At 46.0% G+C, this 15599-nt stretch overlaps 30 non-coding genes across 30 annotated transcripts; 23 read left to right on the top strand and 7 right to left on the bottom strand.

Annotated features, from left to right (window-relative positions):
* The first annotated feature begins 301 nt into the window (after positions 1-301).
* trnav-aac (transfer RNA valine (anticodon AAC)) lies at positions 302-374 on the top strand. The gene has a single exon. It is a non-coding gene; the product is annotated as a tRNA-Val (tRNA).
* A 585-nt stretch (positions 375-959) lies between these two features.
* Positions 960-1032, top strand: trnav-cac (transfer RNA valine (anticodon CAC)). Its single transcript has one exon. It is a non-coding gene; the product is annotated as a tRNA-Val (tRNA).
* A 462-nt stretch (positions 1033-1494) lies between these two features.
* trnaq-uug (transfer RNA glutamine (anticodon UUG)) lies at positions 1495-1566 on the bottom strand. The gene has a single exon. It is a non-coding gene; the product is annotated as a tRNA-Gln (tRNA).
* Positions 1567-1717: 151 nt separating this feature from the next.
* On the top strand, positions 1718-1789 carry trnad-guc (transfer RNA aspartic acid (anticodon GUC)). The gene has a single exon. It is a non-coding gene; the product is annotated as a tRNA-Asp (tRNA).
* A 582-nt stretch (positions 1790-2371) lies between these two features.
* trnav-aac (transfer RNA valine (anticodon AAC)) lies at positions 2372-2444 on the top strand. The gene has a single exon. It is a non-coding gene; the product is annotated as a tRNA-Val (tRNA).
* Positions 2445-3028: 584 nt separating this feature from the next.
* Positions 3029-3101, top strand: trnav-cac (transfer RNA valine (anticodon CAC)). The gene has a single exon. It is a non-coding gene; the product is annotated as a tRNA-Val (tRNA).
* A 462-nt stretch (positions 3102-3563) lies between these two features.
* Positions 3564-3635, bottom strand: trnaq-uug (transfer RNA glutamine (anticodon UUG)). Its single transcript has one exon. It is a non-coding gene; the product is annotated as a tRNA-Gln (tRNA).
* Positions 3636-3786: 151 nt separating this feature from the next.
* trnad-guc (transfer RNA aspartic acid (anticodon GUC)) lies at positions 3787-3858 on the top strand. The gene has a single exon. It is a non-coding gene; the product is annotated as a tRNA-Asp (tRNA).
* Positions 3859-4440: 582 nt separating this feature from the next.
* trnav-aac (transfer RNA valine (anticodon AAC)) lies at positions 4441-4513 on the top strand. The gene has a single exon. It is a non-coding gene; the product is annotated as a tRNA-Val (tRNA).
* Positions 4514-5097: 584 nt separating this feature from the next.
* On the top strand, positions 5098-5170 carry trnav-cac (transfer RNA valine (anticodon CAC)). Its single transcript has one exon. It is a non-coding gene; the product is annotated as a tRNA-Val (tRNA).
* A 462-nt stretch (positions 5171-5632) lies between these two features.
* trnaq-uug (transfer RNA glutamine (anticodon UUG)) lies at positions 5633-5704 on the bottom strand. Its single transcript has one exon. It is a non-coding gene; the product is annotated as a tRNA-Gln (tRNA).
* A 151-nt stretch (positions 5705-5855) lies between these two features.
* On the top strand, positions 5856-5927 carry trnad-guc (transfer RNA aspartic acid (anticodon GUC)). The gene has a single exon. It is a non-coding gene; the product is annotated as a tRNA-Asp (tRNA).
* A 582-nt stretch (positions 5928-6509) lies between these two features.
* trnav-aac (transfer RNA valine (anticodon AAC)) lies at positions 6510-6582 on the top strand. Its single transcript has one exon. It is a non-coding gene; the product is annotated as a tRNA-Val (tRNA).
* A 576-nt stretch (positions 6583-7158) lies between these two features.
* Positions 7159-7231, top strand: trnav-cac (transfer RNA valine (anticodon CAC)). Its single transcript has one exon. It is a non-coding gene; the product is annotated as a tRNA-Val (tRNA).
* Positions 7232-7693: 462 nt separating this feature from the next.
* trnaq-uug (transfer RNA glutamine (anticodon UUG)) lies at positions 7694-7765 on the bottom strand. Its single transcript has one exon. It is a non-coding gene; the product is annotated as a tRNA-Gln (tRNA).
* Positions 7766-7916: 151 nt separating this feature from the next.
* On the top strand, positions 7917-7988 carry trnad-guc (transfer RNA aspartic acid (anticodon GUC)). Its single transcript has one exon. It is a non-coding gene; the product is annotated as a tRNA-Asp (tRNA).
* A 582-nt stretch (positions 7989-8570) lies between these two features.
* trnav-aac (transfer RNA valine (anticodon AAC)) lies at positions 8571-8643 on the top strand. The gene has a single exon. It is a non-coding gene; the product is annotated as a tRNA-Val (tRNA).
* A 584-nt stretch (positions 8644-9227) lies between these two features.
* On the top strand, positions 9228-9300 carry trnav-cac (transfer RNA valine (anticodon CAC)). Its single transcript has one exon. It is a non-coding gene; the product is annotated as a tRNA-Val (tRNA).
* Positions 9301-9762: 462 nt separating this feature from the next.
* On the bottom strand, positions 9763-9834 carry trnaq-uug (transfer RNA glutamine (anticodon UUG)). The gene has a single exon. It is a non-coding gene; the product is annotated as a tRNA-Gln (tRNA).
* A 151-nt stretch (positions 9835-9985) lies between these two features.
* trnad-guc (transfer RNA aspartic acid (anticodon GUC)) lies at positions 9986-10057 on the top strand. Its single transcript has one exon. It is a non-coding gene; the product is annotated as a tRNA-Asp (tRNA).
* Positions 10058-10639: 582 nt separating this feature from the next.
* Positions 10640-10712, top strand: trnav-aac (transfer RNA valine (anticodon AAC)). The gene has a single exon. It is a non-coding gene; the product is annotated as a tRNA-Val (tRNA).
* Positions 10713-11296: 584 nt separating this feature from the next.
* trnav-cac (transfer RNA valine (anticodon CAC)) lies at positions 11297-11369 on the top strand. The gene has a single exon. It is a non-coding gene; the product is annotated as a tRNA-Val (tRNA).
* A 462-nt stretch (positions 11370-11831) lies between these two features.
* Positions 11832-11903, bottom strand: trnaq-uug (transfer RNA glutamine (anticodon UUG)). Its single transcript has one exon. It is a non-coding gene; the product is annotated as a tRNA-Gln (tRNA).
* Positions 11904-12054: 151 nt separating this feature from the next.
* On the top strand, positions 12055-12126 carry trnad-guc (transfer RNA aspartic acid (anticodon GUC)). The gene has a single exon. It is a non-coding gene; the product is annotated as a tRNA-Asp (tRNA).
* A 582-nt stretch (positions 12127-12708) lies between these two features.
* Positions 12709-12781, top strand: trnav-aac (transfer RNA valine (anticodon AAC)). Its single transcript has one exon. It is a non-coding gene; the product is annotated as a tRNA-Val (tRNA).
* A 584-nt stretch (positions 12782-13365) lies between these two features.
* trnav-cac (transfer RNA valine (anticodon CAC)) lies at positions 13366-13438 on the top strand. The gene has a single exon. It is a non-coding gene; the product is annotated as a tRNA-Val (tRNA).
* Positions 13439-13900: 462 nt separating this feature from the next.
* On the bottom strand, positions 13901-13972 carry trnaq-uug (transfer RNA glutamine (anticodon UUG)). Its single transcript has one exon. It is a non-coding gene; the product is annotated as a tRNA-Gln (tRNA).
* Positions 13973-14123: 151 nt separating this feature from the next.
* Positions 14124-14195, top strand: trnad-guc (transfer RNA aspartic acid (anticodon GUC)). The gene has a single exon. It is a non-coding gene; the product is annotated as a tRNA-Asp (tRNA).
* A 582-nt stretch (positions 14196-14777) lies between these two features.
* trnav-aac (transfer RNA valine (anticodon AAC)) lies at positions 14778-14850 on the top strand. Its single transcript has one exon. It is a non-coding gene; the product is annotated as a tRNA-Val (tRNA).
* A 585-nt stretch (positions 14851-15435) lies between these two features.
* trnav-cac (transfer RNA valine (anticodon CAC)) lies at positions 15436-15508 on the top strand. Its single transcript has one exon. It is a non-coding gene; the product is annotated as a tRNA-Val (tRNA).
* The last annotated feature ends 91 nt before the right edge of the window (positions 15509-15599 follow it).

Genomic DNA, 15599 nt, shown 5'->3' on the forward strand with positions numbered 1-15599 from the left:
CTTTACTTGCGTCCCTATTAACAAATAAGTCTCGTGTGTTTGTCTTCTGTAGGTTGTGTGCTAGCCTGACAAAGAACATCAAAGAGCTTGTCAACAAGAAGATCAGCTCCCATTTGAAGAGATGCTATCTCGAGATCACAATTTGGATTGTCAATATAACCATAAATGGGGGAATGCTTGAAAAATGACACAAATGGGAGTTCCCCGCTTCTCACTAGTCCTACATGATCTGTCATAAAAGTCCTCAAATTTAAGAAGGCATCGAATTGCCCCTCTAATGACGAGAAGGCGTGCACGCTCCGTTTCCGTAGTGTAGTGGTTATCACGTTCGCCTAACACGCGAAAGGTCCCTGGTCCGAAACCAGGCGGAAACATGCTTCTTTGTTTCCCCATACAAAAGTGTCTGCCTGCAGGCATTGCTTTATCTTATGGGGTTGTACTGCTGTTTGGCACAAAGAGGAGTGAAAGTACTCAAATCTTGTACAGGGCTCTGACGCTTGTAACCTTTGGATGCTCATGTTGTAAAAAGTTGTCTATAGCCCAAATTTCAGGAAATTTCACACAAACCAACATGTCTCCAGTCACCATATTTACTGAAGATGCAGGCACAGACTAAGCTCTTGGAAATGAGTGTCTCTAGCTGGCCTGCCCAGGACTTGGGCCTATTTTCAGCCAATGCACAACGTGATCAACCGCATGGCCTCTTTAGATAACAGTTCTGGGCTTCTTAGGGCAGCATATGTCGAGCTGCGCTTGCTTCAGAGAACTCCTAAATGTCAAAAGTTTTTAAGTGAGCCTAACATCGAGACTATAGTTCAGATTCCTTGCTAGCGAGCGTCTGTCTCTTCTCCATGGTTCCTTCTGTTCAAGGGCATGATAGTAACCTGCCATCAGATTTGTCAGATTGGCCAGATTACTGATTGAGAGACATTCCAAAGCCAAGCAAGCCATCACTCACCGTTTCCGTAGTGTAGTGGTTATCACATTCGCCTCACATGCGAAAGGTCCCCGGTCCGAAACCGGGCGGAAACATGGGTGTTTTGCTTCTTTGGTCACAAGGGAATTGATGTTCACTGTTTAGACAACTCTGCTTGTCCAGCATTTTCTCTGTTTTACTTGCGTCCCTATTGAGAAATAATACTCCTAGTTTTGTCTTCTATAGGTTGTGTGCTAGCCAAGCAAAGGACATCAAAAAGCTTGTCAACCAGAAGCTCAGAGCCTTCAGTGGTGGCAACAGAGTTAGAAGTGAGAAGAGTACAAGGGGAATTGTTGCCTTGAGTCACGGTGGCCAATGAAAGATACAGCAGGACGCTGAAGTGGAAAGTGCAGTACAAGAGGATGAGCGAGGTTTGGTGCGGCATGAAGACCACGCGCAGATGGGATCAGCCAACAGAAGAGGAGTGGAATTGACTGGGCCACTAACTTGTTCTTTAAGTCATTAAACTCTCATGCTAGCTTGTGCTAATGCGGAGCAAAGGGCTAGAAAGCCAAATGAGGCTCCACTGAGACTTGAACTCAGATCACTGGATTCAAAGTCCAGAGTGCTAACCGTTACACCATGGAACCCTGCTGAAAGCAGAAAAAAGTTCTCTGTCAAACACCCATAAAACTGTAGTTCCTGGTAAAGTGATGGGGTTTTTTACATGGCCGACGAGAGTTTGCGTGTCATACCTGCTGCGAATCCCACCTTGACATGACGCCGACAGAGGCTTGCAGGTCCTCGTTAGTATAGTGGACAGTATCTCCGCCTGTCACGCGGAAGACCGGGGTTCGATTCCCCGACGGGGAGTGAGCAGTCTCCTTCTCTGTTCTTCCTTTTACCTGGAATGACCACACACCCGTTAATCGCACGCTACGTGCATTTTTTTTGCACAGAGTCCATCATTCAAAAACACCCTGTGGAATTTCTCCACCACATCCTAGTCGATCTAACAATCTAGTCCTATAATGGGTTTGAAAAAACATCAATTCCACCTGTGCACTCATAAGTCAAAAATGTCTTCTAGGCAAGAGCTCCCATGAGAAGAGAAGCTTGTCCAAGAGAACTCTGCTTGTCCAGCGTTTTCTCTGCTTTACTTGCGTCCCTATTAACAAATAAGTCTCGTGTGTTTGTCTTCTGTAGGTTGTGTGCTAGCCTGACAAAGAACATCAAAGAGCTTGTCAACAAGAAGATCAGCTCCCATTTGAAGAGATGCTATCTCGAGATCACAATTTGGATTGTCAATATAACCATAAATGGGGGAATGCTTGAAAAATGACACAAATGGGAGTTCCCCGCTTCTCACTAGTCCTACATGATCTGTCATAAAAGTCCTCAAATTTAAGAAGGCATCGAATTGCCCCTCTAATGACGAGAAGGCGTGCACGCTCCGTTTCCGTAGTGTAGTGGTTATCACGTTCGCCTAACACGCGAAAGGTCCCTGGTCCGAAACCAGGCGGAAACATGCTTCTTTGTTTCCCCATACAAAAGTGTCTGCCTGCAGGCATTGCTTTATCTTATGGGGTTGTACTGCTGTTTGGCAAAAAGAGGAGTGAAAGTACTCAAATCTTGTACAGGGCTCTGACGCTTGTAACCTTTGATGCTCATGTTGTAAAAAGTTGTCTATAGCCCAAATTTCAGGAAATTTCACACAAACCAACATGTCTCCAGTCACCATATTTACTGAAGATGCAGGCACAGACTAAGCTCTTGGAAATGAGTGTCTCTAGCTGGCCTGCCCAGGACTTGGGCCTATTTTCAGCCAATGCACAACGTGATCAACCGCATGGCCTCTTTAGATAACAGTTCTGGGCTTCTTAGGGCAGCATATGTCGAGCTGCGCTTGCTTCAGAGAACTCCTAAATGTCAAAAGTTTTTAAGTGAGCCTAACATCGAGACTATAGTTCAGATTCCTTGCTAGCGAGCGTCTGTCTCTTCTCCATGGTTCCTTCTGTTCAAGGGCATGATAGTAACCTGCCATCAGATTTGTCAGATTGGCCAGATTACTGATTGAGAGACATTCCAAAGCCAAGCAAGCCATCACTCACCGTTTCCGTAGTGTAGTGGTTATCACATTCGCCTCACACGCGAAAGGTCCCCGGTCCGAAACCGGGCGGAAACATGGGTGTTTTGCTTCTTTGGTCACAAGGGAATTGATGTTCACTGTTTAGACAACTCTGCTTGTCCAGCATTTTCTCTGTTTTACTTGCGTCCCTATTGAGAAATAATACTCCTAGTTTTGTCTTCTATAGGTTGTGTGCTAGCCAAGCAAAGGACATCAAAAAGCTTGTCAACCAGAAGCTCAGAGCCTTCAGTGGTGGCAACAGAGTTAGAAGTGAGAAGAGTACAAGGGGAATTGTTGCCTTGAGTCACGGTGGCCAATGAAAGATACAGCAGGACGCTGAAGTGGAAAGTGCAGTACAAGAGGATGAGCGAGGTTTGGTGCGGCATGAAGACCACGCGCAGATGGGATCAGCCAACAGAAGAGGAGTGGAATTGACTGGGCCACTAACTTGTTCTTTAAGTCATTAAACTCTCATGCTAGCTTGTGCTAATGCGGAGCAAAGGGCTAGAAAGCCAAATGAGGCTCCACTGAGACTTGAACTCAGATCACTGGATTCAAAGTCCAGAGTGCTAACCGTTACACCATGGAACCCTGCTGAAAGCAGAAAAAAGTTCTCTGTCAAACACCCATAAAACTGTAGTTCCTGGTAAAGTGATGGGGTTTTTTACATGGCCGACGAGAGTTTGCGTGTCATACCTGCTGCGAATCCCACCTTGACATGACGCCGACAGAGGCTTGCAGGTCCTCGTTAGTATAGTGGACAGTATCTCCGCCTGTCACGCGGAAGACCGGGGTTCGATTCCCCGACGGGGAGTGAGCAGTCTCCTTCTCTGTTCTTCCTTTTACCTGGAATGACCACACACCCGTTAATCGCACGCTACGTGCATTTTTTTTGCACAGAGTCCATCATTCAAAAACACCCTGTGGAATTTCTCCACCACATCCTAGTCGATCTAACAATCTAGTCCTATAATGGGTTTGAAAAAACATCAATTCCACCTGTGCACTCATAAGTCAAAAATGTCTTCTAGGCAAGAGCTCCCATGAGAAGAGAAGCTTGTCCAAGAGAACTCTGCTTGTCCAGCGTTTTCTCTGCTTTACTTGCGTCCCTATTAACAAATAAGTCTCGTGTGTTTGTCTTCTGTAGGTTGTGTGCTAGCCTGACAAAGAACATCAAAGAGCTTGTCAACAAGAAGATCAGCTCCCATTTGAAGAGATGCTATCTCGAGATCACAATTTGGATTGTCAATATAACCATAAATGGGGGAATGCTTGAAAAATGACACAAATGGGAGTTCCCCGCTTCTCACTAGTCCTACATGATCTGTCATAAAAGTCCTCAAATTTAAGAAGGCATCGAATTGCCCCTCTAATGACGAGAAGGCGTGCACGCTCCGTTTCCGTAGTGTAGTGGTTATCACGTTCGCCTAACACGCGAAAGGTCCCTGGTCCGAAACCAGGCGGAAACATGCTTCTTTGTTTCCCCATACAAAAGTGTCTGCCTGCAGGCATTGCTTTATCTTATGGGGTTGTACTGCTGTTTGGCAAAAAGAGGAGTGAAAGTACTCAAATCTTGTACAGGGCTCTGACGCTTGTAACCTTTGATGCTCATGTTGTAAAAAGTTGTCTATAGCCCAAATTTCAGGAAATTTCACACAAACCAACATGTCTCCAGTCACCATATTTACTGAAGATGCAGGCACAGACTAAGCTCTTGGAAATGAGTGTCTCTAGCTGGCCTGCCCAGGACTTGGGCCTATTTTCAGCCAATGCACAACGTGATCAACCGCATGGCCTCTTTAGATAACAGTTCTGGGCTTCTTAGGGCAGCATATGTCGAGCTGCGCTTGCTTCAGAGAACTCCTAAATGTCAAAAGTTTTTAAGTGAGCCTAACATCGAGACTATAGTTCAGATTCCTTGCTAGCGAGCGTCTGTCTCTTCTCCATGGTTCCTTCTGTTCAAGGGCATGATAGTAACCTGCCATCAGATTTGTCAGATTGGCCAGATTACTGATTGAGAGACATTCCAAAGCCAAGCAAGCCATCACTCACCGTTTCCGTAGTGTAGTGGTTATCACATTCGCCTCACACGCGAAAGGTCCCCGGTCCGAAACCGGGCGGAAACATGGGTGTTTTGCTTCTTTGGTCACAAGGGAATTGATGTTCACTGTTTAGACAACTCTGCTTGTCCAGCATTTTCTCTGTTTTACTTGCGTCCCTATTGAGAAATAATACTCCTAGTTTTGTCTTCTATAGGTTGTGTGCTAGCCAAGCAAAGGACATCAAAAAGCTTGTCAACCAGAAGCTCAGAGCCTTCAGTGGTGGCAACAGAGTTAGAAGTGAGAAGAGTACAAGGGGAATTGTTGCCTTGAGTCACGGTGGCCAATGAAAGATACAGCAGGACGCTGAAGTGGAAAGTGCAGTACAAGAGCATGAGCGAGGTTTGGTGCGGCATGAAGACCACGCGCAGATGGGATCAGCCAACAGAAGAGGAGTGGAATTGACTGGGCCACTAACTTGTTCTTTAAGTCATTAAACTCTCATGCTAGCTTGTGCTAATGCGGAGCAAAGGGCTAGAAAGCCAAATGAGGCTCCACTGAGACTTGAACTCAGATCACTGGATTCAAAGTCCAGAGTGCTAACCGTTACACCATGGAACCCTGCTGAAAGCAGAAAAAAGTTCTCTGTCAAACACCCATAAAACTGTAGTTCCTGGTAAAGTGATGGGGTTTTTTACATGGCCGACGAGAGTTTGCGTGTCATACCTGCTGCGAATCCCACCTTGACATGACGCCGACAGAGGCTTGCAGGTCCTCGTTAGTATAGTGGACAGTATCTCCGCCTGTCACGCGGAAGACCGGGGTTCGATTCCCCGACGGGGAGTGAGCAGTCTCCTTCTCTGTTCTTCCTTTTACCTGGAATGACCACACACCCGTTAATCGCACGCTACGTGCATTTTTTTTGCACAGAGTCCATCATTCAAAAACACCCTGTGGAATTTCTCCACCACATCCTAGTCGATCTAACAATCTAGTCCTATAATGGGTTTGAAAAAACATCAATTCCACCTGTGCACTCATAAGTCAAAAATGTCTTCTAGGCAAGAGCTCCCATGAGAAGAGAAGCTTGTCCAAGAGAACTCTGCTTGTCCAGCGTTTTCTCTGCTTTACTTGCGTCCCTATTAACAAATAAGTCTCGTGTGTTTGTCTTCTGTAGGTTGTGTGCTAGCCTGACAAAGAACATCAAAGAGCTTGTCAACAAGAAGATCAGCTCCCATTTGAAGAGATGCTATCTCGAGATCACAATTTGGATTGTCAATATAACCATAAATGGGGGAATGCTTGAAAAATGACACAAATGGGAGTTCCCCGCTTCTCACTAGTCCTACATGATCTGTCATAAAAGTCCTCAAATTTAAGAAGGCATCGAATTGCCCCTCTAATGACGAGAAGGCGTGCACGCTCCGTTTCCGTAGTGTAGTGGTTATCACGTTCGCCTAACACGCGAAAGGTCCCTGGTCCGAAACCAGGCGGAAACATGCTTCTTTGTTTCCCCATACAAAAGTGTCTGCCTGCAGGCATTGCTTTATCTTATGGGGTTGTACTGCTGTTTGGCACAAAGAGGAGTGAAAGTACTCAAATCTTGTACAGGGCTCTGACGCTTGTAACCTTTGGATGCTCATGTTGTAAAAAGTTGTCTATAGCCCAAATTTCAGGAAATTTCACACAAACCAACATGTCTCCAGTCACCATATTTACTGAAGATGCAGGCACAGACTAAGCTCTTGGAAATGAGTGTCTCTAGCTGGCCTGCCCAGGACTTGGGCCTATTTTCAGCCAATGCACAACGTGATCAACCGCATGGCCTCTTTAGATAACAGTTCTGGGCTTCTTAGGGCAGCATATGTCGAGCTGCGCTTGCTTCAGAGAACTCCTAAATGTCAAAAGTTTTTAAGTGAGCCTAACATCGAGACTATAGTTCAGATTCCTTGCTAGCGAGCGTCTGTCTCTTCTCCATGGTTCCTTCTGTTCAAGGGCATGATAGTAACCTGCCATCAGATTGGCCAGATTACTGATTGAGAGACATTCCAAAGCCAAGCAAGCCATCACTCACCGTTTCCGTAGTGTAGTGGTTATCACATTCGCCTCACACGCGAAAGGTCCCCGGTCCGAAACCGGGCGGAAACATGGGTGTTTTGCTTCTTTGGTCACAAGGGAATTGATGTTCACTGTTTAGACAACTCTGCTTGTCCAGCATTTTCTCTGTTTTACTTGCGTCCCTATTGAGAAATAATACTCCTAGTTTTGTCTTCTATAGGTTGTGTGCTAGCCAAGCAAAGGACATCAAAAAGCTTGTCAACCAGAAGCTCAGAGCCTTCAGTGGTGGCAACAGAGTTAGAAGTGAGAAGAGTACAAGGGGAATTGTTGCCTTGAGTCACGGTGGCCAATGAAAGATACAGCAGGACGCTGAAGTGGAAAGTGCAGTACAAGAGGATGAGCGAGGTTTGGTGCGGCATGAAGACCACGCGCAGATGGGATCAGCCAACAGAAGAGGAGTGGAATTGACTGGGCCACTAACTTGTTCTTTAAGTCATTAAACTCTCATGCTAGCTTGTGCTAATGCGGAGCAAAGGGCTAGAAAGCCAAATGAGGCTCCACTGAGACTTGAACTCAGATCACTGGATTCAAAGTCCAGAGTGCTAACCGTTACACCATGGAACCCTGCTGAAAGCAGAAAAAAGTTCTCTGTCAAACACCCATAAAACTGTAGTTCCTGGTAAAGTGATGGGGTTTTTTACATGGCCGACGAGAGTTTGCGTGTCATACCTGCTGCGAATCCCACCTTGACATGACGCCGACAGAGGCTTGCAGGTCCTCGTTAGTATAGTGGACAGTATCTCTGCCTGTCACGCGGAAGACCGGGGTTCGATTCCCCGACGGGGAGTGAGCAGTCTCCTTCTCTGTTCTTCCTTTTACCTGGAATGACCACACACCCGTTAATCGCACGCTACGTGCATTTTTTTTGCACAGAGTCCATCATTCAAAAACACCCTGTGGAATTTCTCCACCACATCCTAGTCGATCTAACAATCTAGTCCTATAATGGGTTTGAAAAAACATCAATTCCACCTGTGCACTCATAAGTCAAAAATGTCTTCTAGGCAAGAGCTCCCATGAGAAGAGAAGCTTGTCCAAGAGAACTCTGCTTGTCCAGCGTTTTCTCTGCTTTACTTGCGTCCCTATTAACAAATAAGTCTCGTGTGTTTGTCTTCTGTAGGTTGTGTGCTAGCCTGACAAAGAACATCAAAGAGCTTGTCAACAAGAAGATCAGCTCCCATTTGAAGAGATGCTATCTCGAGATCACAATTTGGATTGTCAATATAACCATAAATGGGGGAATGCTTGAAAAATGACACAAATGGGAGTTCCCCGCTTCTCACTAGTCCTACATGATCTGTCATAAAAGTCCTCAAATTTAAGAAGGCATCGAATTGCCCCTCTAATGACGAGAAGGCGTGCACGCTCCGTTTCCGTAGTGTAGTGGTTATCACGTTCGCCTAACACGCGAAAGGTCCCTGGTCCGAAACCAGGCGGAAACATGCTTCTTTGTTTCCCCATACAAAAGTGTCTGCCTGCAGGCATTGCTTTATCTTATGGGGTTGTACTGCTGTTTGGCAAAAAGAGGAGTGAAAGTACTCAAATCTTGTACAGGGCTCTGACGCTTGTAACCTTTGATGCTCATGTTGTAAAAAGTTGTCTATAGCCCAAATTTCAGGAAATTTCACACAAACCAACATGTCTCCAGTCACCATATTTACTGAAGATGCAGGCACAGACTAAGCTCTTGGAAATGAGTGTCTCTAGCTGGCCTGCCCAGGACTTGGGCCTATTTTCAGCCAATGCACAACGTGATCAACCGCATGGCCTCTTTAGATAACAGTTCTGGGCTTCTTAGGGCAGCATATGTCGAGCTGCGCTTGCTTCAGAGAACTCCTAAATGTCAAAAGTTTTTAAGTGAGCCTAACATCGAGACTATAGTTCAGATTCCTTGCTAGCGAGCGTCTGTCTCTTCTCCATGGTTCCTTCTGTTCAAGGGCATGATAGTAACCTGCCATCAGATTTGTCAGATTGGCCAGATTACTGATTGAGAGACATTCCAAAGCCAAGCAAGCCATCACTCACCGTTTCCGTAGTGTAGTGGTTATCACATTCGCCTCACACGCGAAAGGTCCCCGGTCCGAAACCGGGCGGAAACATGGGTGTTTTGCTTCTTTGGTCACAAGGGAATTGATGTTCACTGTTTAGACAACTCTGCTTGTCCAGCATTTTCTCTGTTTTACTTGCGTCCCTATTGAGAAATAATACTCCTAGTTTTGTCTTCTATAGGTTGTGTGCTAGCCAAGCAAAGGACATCAAAAAGCTTGTCAACCAGAAGCTCAGAGCCTTCAGTGGTGGCAACAGAGTTAGAAGTGAGAAGAGTACAAGGGGAATTGTTGCCTTGAGTCACGGTGGCCAATGAAAGATACAGCAGGACGCTGAAGTGGAAAGTGCAGTACAAGAGCATGAGCGAGGTTTGGTGCGGCATGAAGACCACGCGCAGATGGGATCAGCCAACAGAAGAGGAGTGGAATTGACTGGGCCACTAACTTGTTCTTTAAGTCATTAAACTCTCATGCTAGCTTGTGCTAATGCGGAGCAAAGGGCTAGAAAGCCAAATGAGGCTCCACTGAGACTTGAACTCAGATCACTGGATTCAAAGTCCAGAGTGCTAACCGTTACACCATGGAACCCTGCTGAAAGCAGAAAAAAGTTCTCTGTCAAACACCCATAAAACTGTAGTTCCTGGTAAAGTGATGGGGTTTTTTACATGGCCGACGAGAGTTTGCGTGTCATACCTGCTGCGAATCCCACCTTGACATGACGCCGACAGAGGCTTGCAGGTCCTTGTTAGTATAGTGGACAGTATCTCCGCCTGTCACGCGGAAGACCGGGGTTCGATTCCCCGACGGGGAGTGAGCAGTCTCCTTCTCTGTTCTTCCTTTTACCTGGAATGACCACACACCCGTTAATCGCACGCTACGTGCATTTTTTTTGCACAGAGTCCATCATTCAAAAACACCCTGTGGAATTTCTCCACCACATCCTAGTCGATCTAACAATCTAGTCCTATAATGGGTTTGAAAAAACATCAATTCCACCTGTGCACTCATAAGTCAAAAATGTCTTCTAGGCAAGAGCTCCCATGAGAAGAGAAGCTTGTCCAAGAGAACTCTGCTTGTCCAGCGTTTTCTCTGCTTTACTTGCGTCCCTATTAACAAATAAGTCTCGTGTGTTTGTCTTCTGTAGGTTGTGTGCTAGCCTGACAAAGAACATCAAAGAGCTTGTCAACAAGAAGATCAGCTCCCATTTGAAGAGATGCTATCTCGAGATCACAATTTGGATTGTCAATATAACCATAAATGGGGGAATGCTTGAAAAATGACACAAATGGGAGTTCCCCGCTTCTCACTAGTCCTACATGATCTGTCATAAAAGTCCTCAAATTTAAGAAGGCATCGAATTGCCCCTCTAATGACGAGAAGGCGTGCACGCTCCGTTTCCGTAGTGTAGTGGTTATCACGTTCGCCTAACACGCGAAAGGTCCCTGGTCCGAAACCAGGCGGAAACATGCTTCTTTGTTTCCCCATACAAAAGTGTCTGCCTGCAGGCATTGCTTTATCTTATGGGGTTGTACTGCTGTTTGGCAAAAAGAGGAGTGAAAGTACTCAAATCTTGTACAGGGCTCTGACGCTTGTAACCTTTGATGCTCATGTTGTAAAAAGTTGTCTATAGCCCAAATTTCAGGAAATTTCACACAAACCAACATGTCTCCAGTCACCATATTTACTGAAGATGCAGGCACAGACTAAGCTCTTGGAAATGAGTGTCTCTAGCTGGCCTGCCCAGGACTTGGGCCTATTTTCAGCCAATGCACAACGTGATCAACCGCATGGCCTCTTTAGATAACAGTTCTGGGCTTCTTAGGGCAGCATATGTCGAGCTGCGCTTGCTTCAGAGAACTCCTAAATGTCAAAAGTTTTTAAGTGAGCCTAACATCGAGACTATAGTTCAGATTCCTTGCTAGCGAGCGTCTGTCTCTTCTCCATGGTTCCTTCTGTTCAAGGGCATGATAGTAACCTGCCATCAGATTTGTCAGATTGGCCAGATTACTGATTGAGAGACATTCCAAAGCCAAGCAAGCCATCACTCACCGTTTCCGTAGTGTAGTGGTTATCACATTCGCCTCACACGCGAAAGGTCCCCGGTCCGAAACCGGGCGGAAACATGGGTGTTTTGCTTCTTTGGTCACAAGGGAATTGATGTTCACTGTTTAGACAACTCTGCTTGTCCAGCATTTTCTCTGTTTTACTTGCGTCCCTATTGAGAAATAATACTCCTAGTTTTGTCTTCTATAGGTTGTGTGCTAGCCAAGCAAAGGACATCAAAAAGCTTGTCAACCAGAAGCTCAGAGCCTTCAGTGGTGGCAACAGAGTTAGAAGTGAGAAGAGTACAAGGGGAATTGTTGCCTTGAGTCACGGTGGCCAATGAAAGATACAGCAGGACGCTGAAGTGGAAAGTGCAGTACAAGAGCATGAGCGAGGTTTGGTGCGGCATGAAGACCACGCGCAGATGGGATCAGCCAACAGAAGAGGAGTGGAATTGACTGGGCCACTAACTTGTTCTTTAAGTCATTAAACTCTCATGCTAGCTTGTGCTAATGCGGAGCAAAGGGCTAGAAAGCCAAATGAGGCTCCACTGAGACTTGAACTCAGATCACTGGATTCAAAGTCCAGAGTGCTAACCGTTACACCATGGAACCCTGCTGAAAGCAGAAAAAAGTTCTCTGTCAAACACCCATAAAACTGTAGTTCCTGGTAAAGTGATGGGGTTTTTTACATGGCCGACGAGAGTTTGCGTGTCATACCTGCTGCGAATCCCACCTTGACATGACGCCGACAGAGGCTTGCAGGTCCTCGTTAGTATAGTGGACAGTATCTCCGCCTGTCACGCGGAAGACCGGGGTTCGATTCCCCGACGGGGAGTGAGCAGTCTCCTTCTCTGTTCTTCCTTTTACCTGGAATGACCACACACCCGTTAATCGCACGCTACGTGCATTTTTTTTGCACAGAGTCCATCATTCAAAAACACCCTGTGGAATTTCTCCACCACATCCTAGTCGATCTAACAATCTAGTCCTATAATGGGTTTGAAAAAACATCAATTCCACCTGTGCACTCATAAGTCAAAAATGTCTTCTAGGCAAGAGCTCCCATGAGAAGAGAAGCTTGTCCAAGAGAACTCTGCTTGTCCAGCGTTTTCTCTGCTTTACTTGCGTCCCTATTAACAAATAAGTCTCGTGTGTTTGTCTTCTGTAGGTTGTGTGCTAGCCTGACAAAGAACATCAAAGAGCTTGTCAACAAGAAGATCAGCTCCCATTTGAAGAGATGCTATCTCGAGATCACAATTTGGATTGTCAATATAACCATAAATGGGGGAATGCTTGAAAAATGACACAAATGGGAGTTCCCCGCTTCTCACTAGTCCTACATGATCTGTCATAAAAGTCCTCAAATTTAAGAAGGCATCGAATTGCCCCTCTAATGACGAGAAGGCGTGCACGCTCCGTTTCCGTAGTGTAGTGGTTATCACGTTCGCCTAACACGCGAAAGGTCCCTGGTCCGAAACCAGGCGGAAACATGCTTCTTTGTTTCCCCATACAAAAGTGTCTGCCTGCAGGCATTGCTTTATCTTATGGGGTTGTACTGCTGTTTGGCAAAAAGAGGAGTGAAAGTACTCAAATCTTGTACAGGGCTCTGACGCTTGTAACCTTTGATGCTCATGTTGTAAAAAGTTGTCTATAGCCCAAATTTCAGGAAATTTCACACAAACCAACATGTCTCCAGTCACCATATTTACTGAAGATGCAGGCACAGACTAAGCTCTTGGAAATGAGTGTCTCTAGCTGGCCTGCCCAGGACTTGGGCCTATTTTCAGCCAATGCACAACGTGATCAACCGCATGGCCTCTTTAGATAACAGTTCTGGGCTTCTTAGGGCAGCATATGTCGAGCTGCGCTTGCTTCAGAGAACTCCTAAATGTCAAAAGTTTTTAAGTGAGCCTAACATCGAGACTATAGTTCAGATTCCTTGCTAGCGAGCGTCTGTCTCTTCTCCATGGTTCCTTCTGTTCAAGGGCATGATAGTAACCTGCCATCAGATTTGTCAGATTGGCCAGATTACTGATTGAGAGACATTCCAAAGCCAAGCAAGCCATCACTCACCGTTTCCGTAGTGTAGTGGTTATCACATTCGCCTCACACGCGAAAGGTCCCCGGTCCGAAACCGGGCGGAAACATGGGTGTTTTGCTTCTTTGGTCACAAGGGAATTGATGTTCACTGTTTAGACAACTCTGCTTGTCCAGCATTTTCTCTGTTTTACTTGCGTCCCTATTGAGAAATAATACTCCTAGTTTTGTCTTCTATAGGTTGTGTGCTAGCCAAGCAAAGGACATCAAAAAGCTTGTCAACCAGAAGCTCAGAGCCTTCAGTGGTGGCAACAGAGTTAGAAGTGAGAAGAGTACAAGGGGAATTGTTGCCTTGAGTCACGGTGGCCAATGAAAGATACAGCAGGACGCTGAAGTGGAAAGTGCAGTACAAGAGCATGAGCGAGGTTTGGTGCGGCATGAAGACCACGCGCAGATGGGATCAGCCAACAGAAGAGGAGTGGAATTGACTGGGCCACTAACTTGTTCTTTAAGTCATTAAACTCTCATGCTAGCTTGTGCTAATGCGGAGCAAAGGGCTAGAAAGCCAAATGAGGCTCCACTGAGACTTGAACTCAGATCACTGGATTCAAAGTCCAGAGTGCTAACCGTTACACCATGGAACCCTGCTGAAAGCAGAAAAAAGTTCTCTGTCAAACACCCATAAAACTGTAGTTCCTGGTAAAGTGATGGGGTTTTTTACATGGCCGACGAGAGTTTGCGTGTCATACCTGCTGCGAATCCCACCTTGACATGACGCCGACAGAGGCTTGCAGGTCCTCGTTAGTATAGTGGACAGTATCTCCGCCTGTCACGCGGAAGACCGGGGTTCGATTCCCCGACGGGGAGTGAGCAGTCTCCTTCTCTGTTCTTCCTTTTACCTGGAATGACCACACACCCGTTAATCGCACGCTACGTGCATTTTTTTTGCACAGAGTCCATCATTCAAAAACACCCTGTGGAATTTCTCCACCACATCCTAGTCGATCTAACAATCTAGTCCTATAATGGGTTTGAAAAAACATCAATTCCACCTGTGCACTCATAAGTCAAAAATGTCTTCTAGGCAAGAGCTCCCATGAGAAGAGAAGCTTGTCCAAGAGAACTCTGCTTGTCCAGCGTTTTCTCTGCTTTACTTGCGTCCCTATTAACAAATAAGTCTCGTGTGTTTGTCTTCTGTAGGTTGTGTGCTAGCCTGACAAAGAACATCAAAGAGCTTGTCAACAAGAAGATCAGCTCCCATTTGAAGAGATGCTATCTCGAGATCACAATTTGGATTGTCAATATAACCATAAATGGGGGAATGCTTGAAAAATGACACAAATGGGAGTTCCCCGCTTCTCACTAGTCCTACATGATCTGTCATAAAAGTCCTCAAATTTAAGAAGGCATCGAATTGCCCCTCTAATGACGAGAAGGCGTGCACGCTCCGTTTCCGTAGTGTAGTGGTTATCACGTTCGCCTAACACGTGAAAGGTCCCTGGTCCGAAACCAGGCGGAAACATGCTTCTTTGTTTCCCGATACAAAAGTGTCTGCCTGCAGGCATTGCTTTATCTTATGGGGTTGTACTGCTGTTTGGCACAAAGAGGAGTGAAAGTACTCAAATCTTGTACAGGGCTCTGACGCTTGTAACCTTTGGATGCTCATGTTGTAAAAAGTTGTCTATAGCCCAAATTTCAGGAAATTTCACACAAACCAACATGTCTCCAGTCACCATATTTACTGAAGATGCAGGCACAGACTAAGCTCTTGGAAATGAGTGTCTCTAGCTGGCCTGCCCAGGACTTGGGCCTATTTTCAGCCAATGCACAACGTGATCAACCGCATGGCCTCTTTAGATAACAGTTCTGGGCTTCTTAGGGCAGCATATGTCGAGCTGCGCTTGCTTCAGAGAACTCCTAAATGTCAAAAGTTTTTAAGTGAGCCTAACATCGAGACTATAGTTCAGATTCCTTGCTAGCGAGCGTCTGTCTCTTCTCCATGGTTCCTTCTGTTCAAGGGCATGATAGTAACCTGCCATCAGATTTGTCAGATTGGCCAGATTACTGATTGAGAGACATTCCAAAGCCAAGCAAGCCATCACTCACCGTTTCCGTAGTGTAGTGGTTATCACATTCGCCTCACACGCGAAAGGTCCCCGGTCCGAAACCGGGCGGAAACATGGGTGTTTTGCTTCTTTGGTCACAAGGGAATTGATGTTCACTGTTTAGACAACTCTGCTTGTCCAGCATTTTCTCTGTTTTACTTGCGTC

The sequence above is a fragment of the Diplotaxodon limnothrissa genome, linkage group LG11 (assembly GCF_057381915.1).
Source record: "Diplotaxodon limnothrissa isolate DT_005_m linkage group LG11, D_limnothrissa_male_GT1.1, whole genome shotgun sequence".
Taxonomy (NCBI): Eukaryota; Metazoa; Chordata; class Actinopteri; order Cichliformes; family Cichlidae; genus Diplotaxodon; species Diplotaxodon limnothrissa.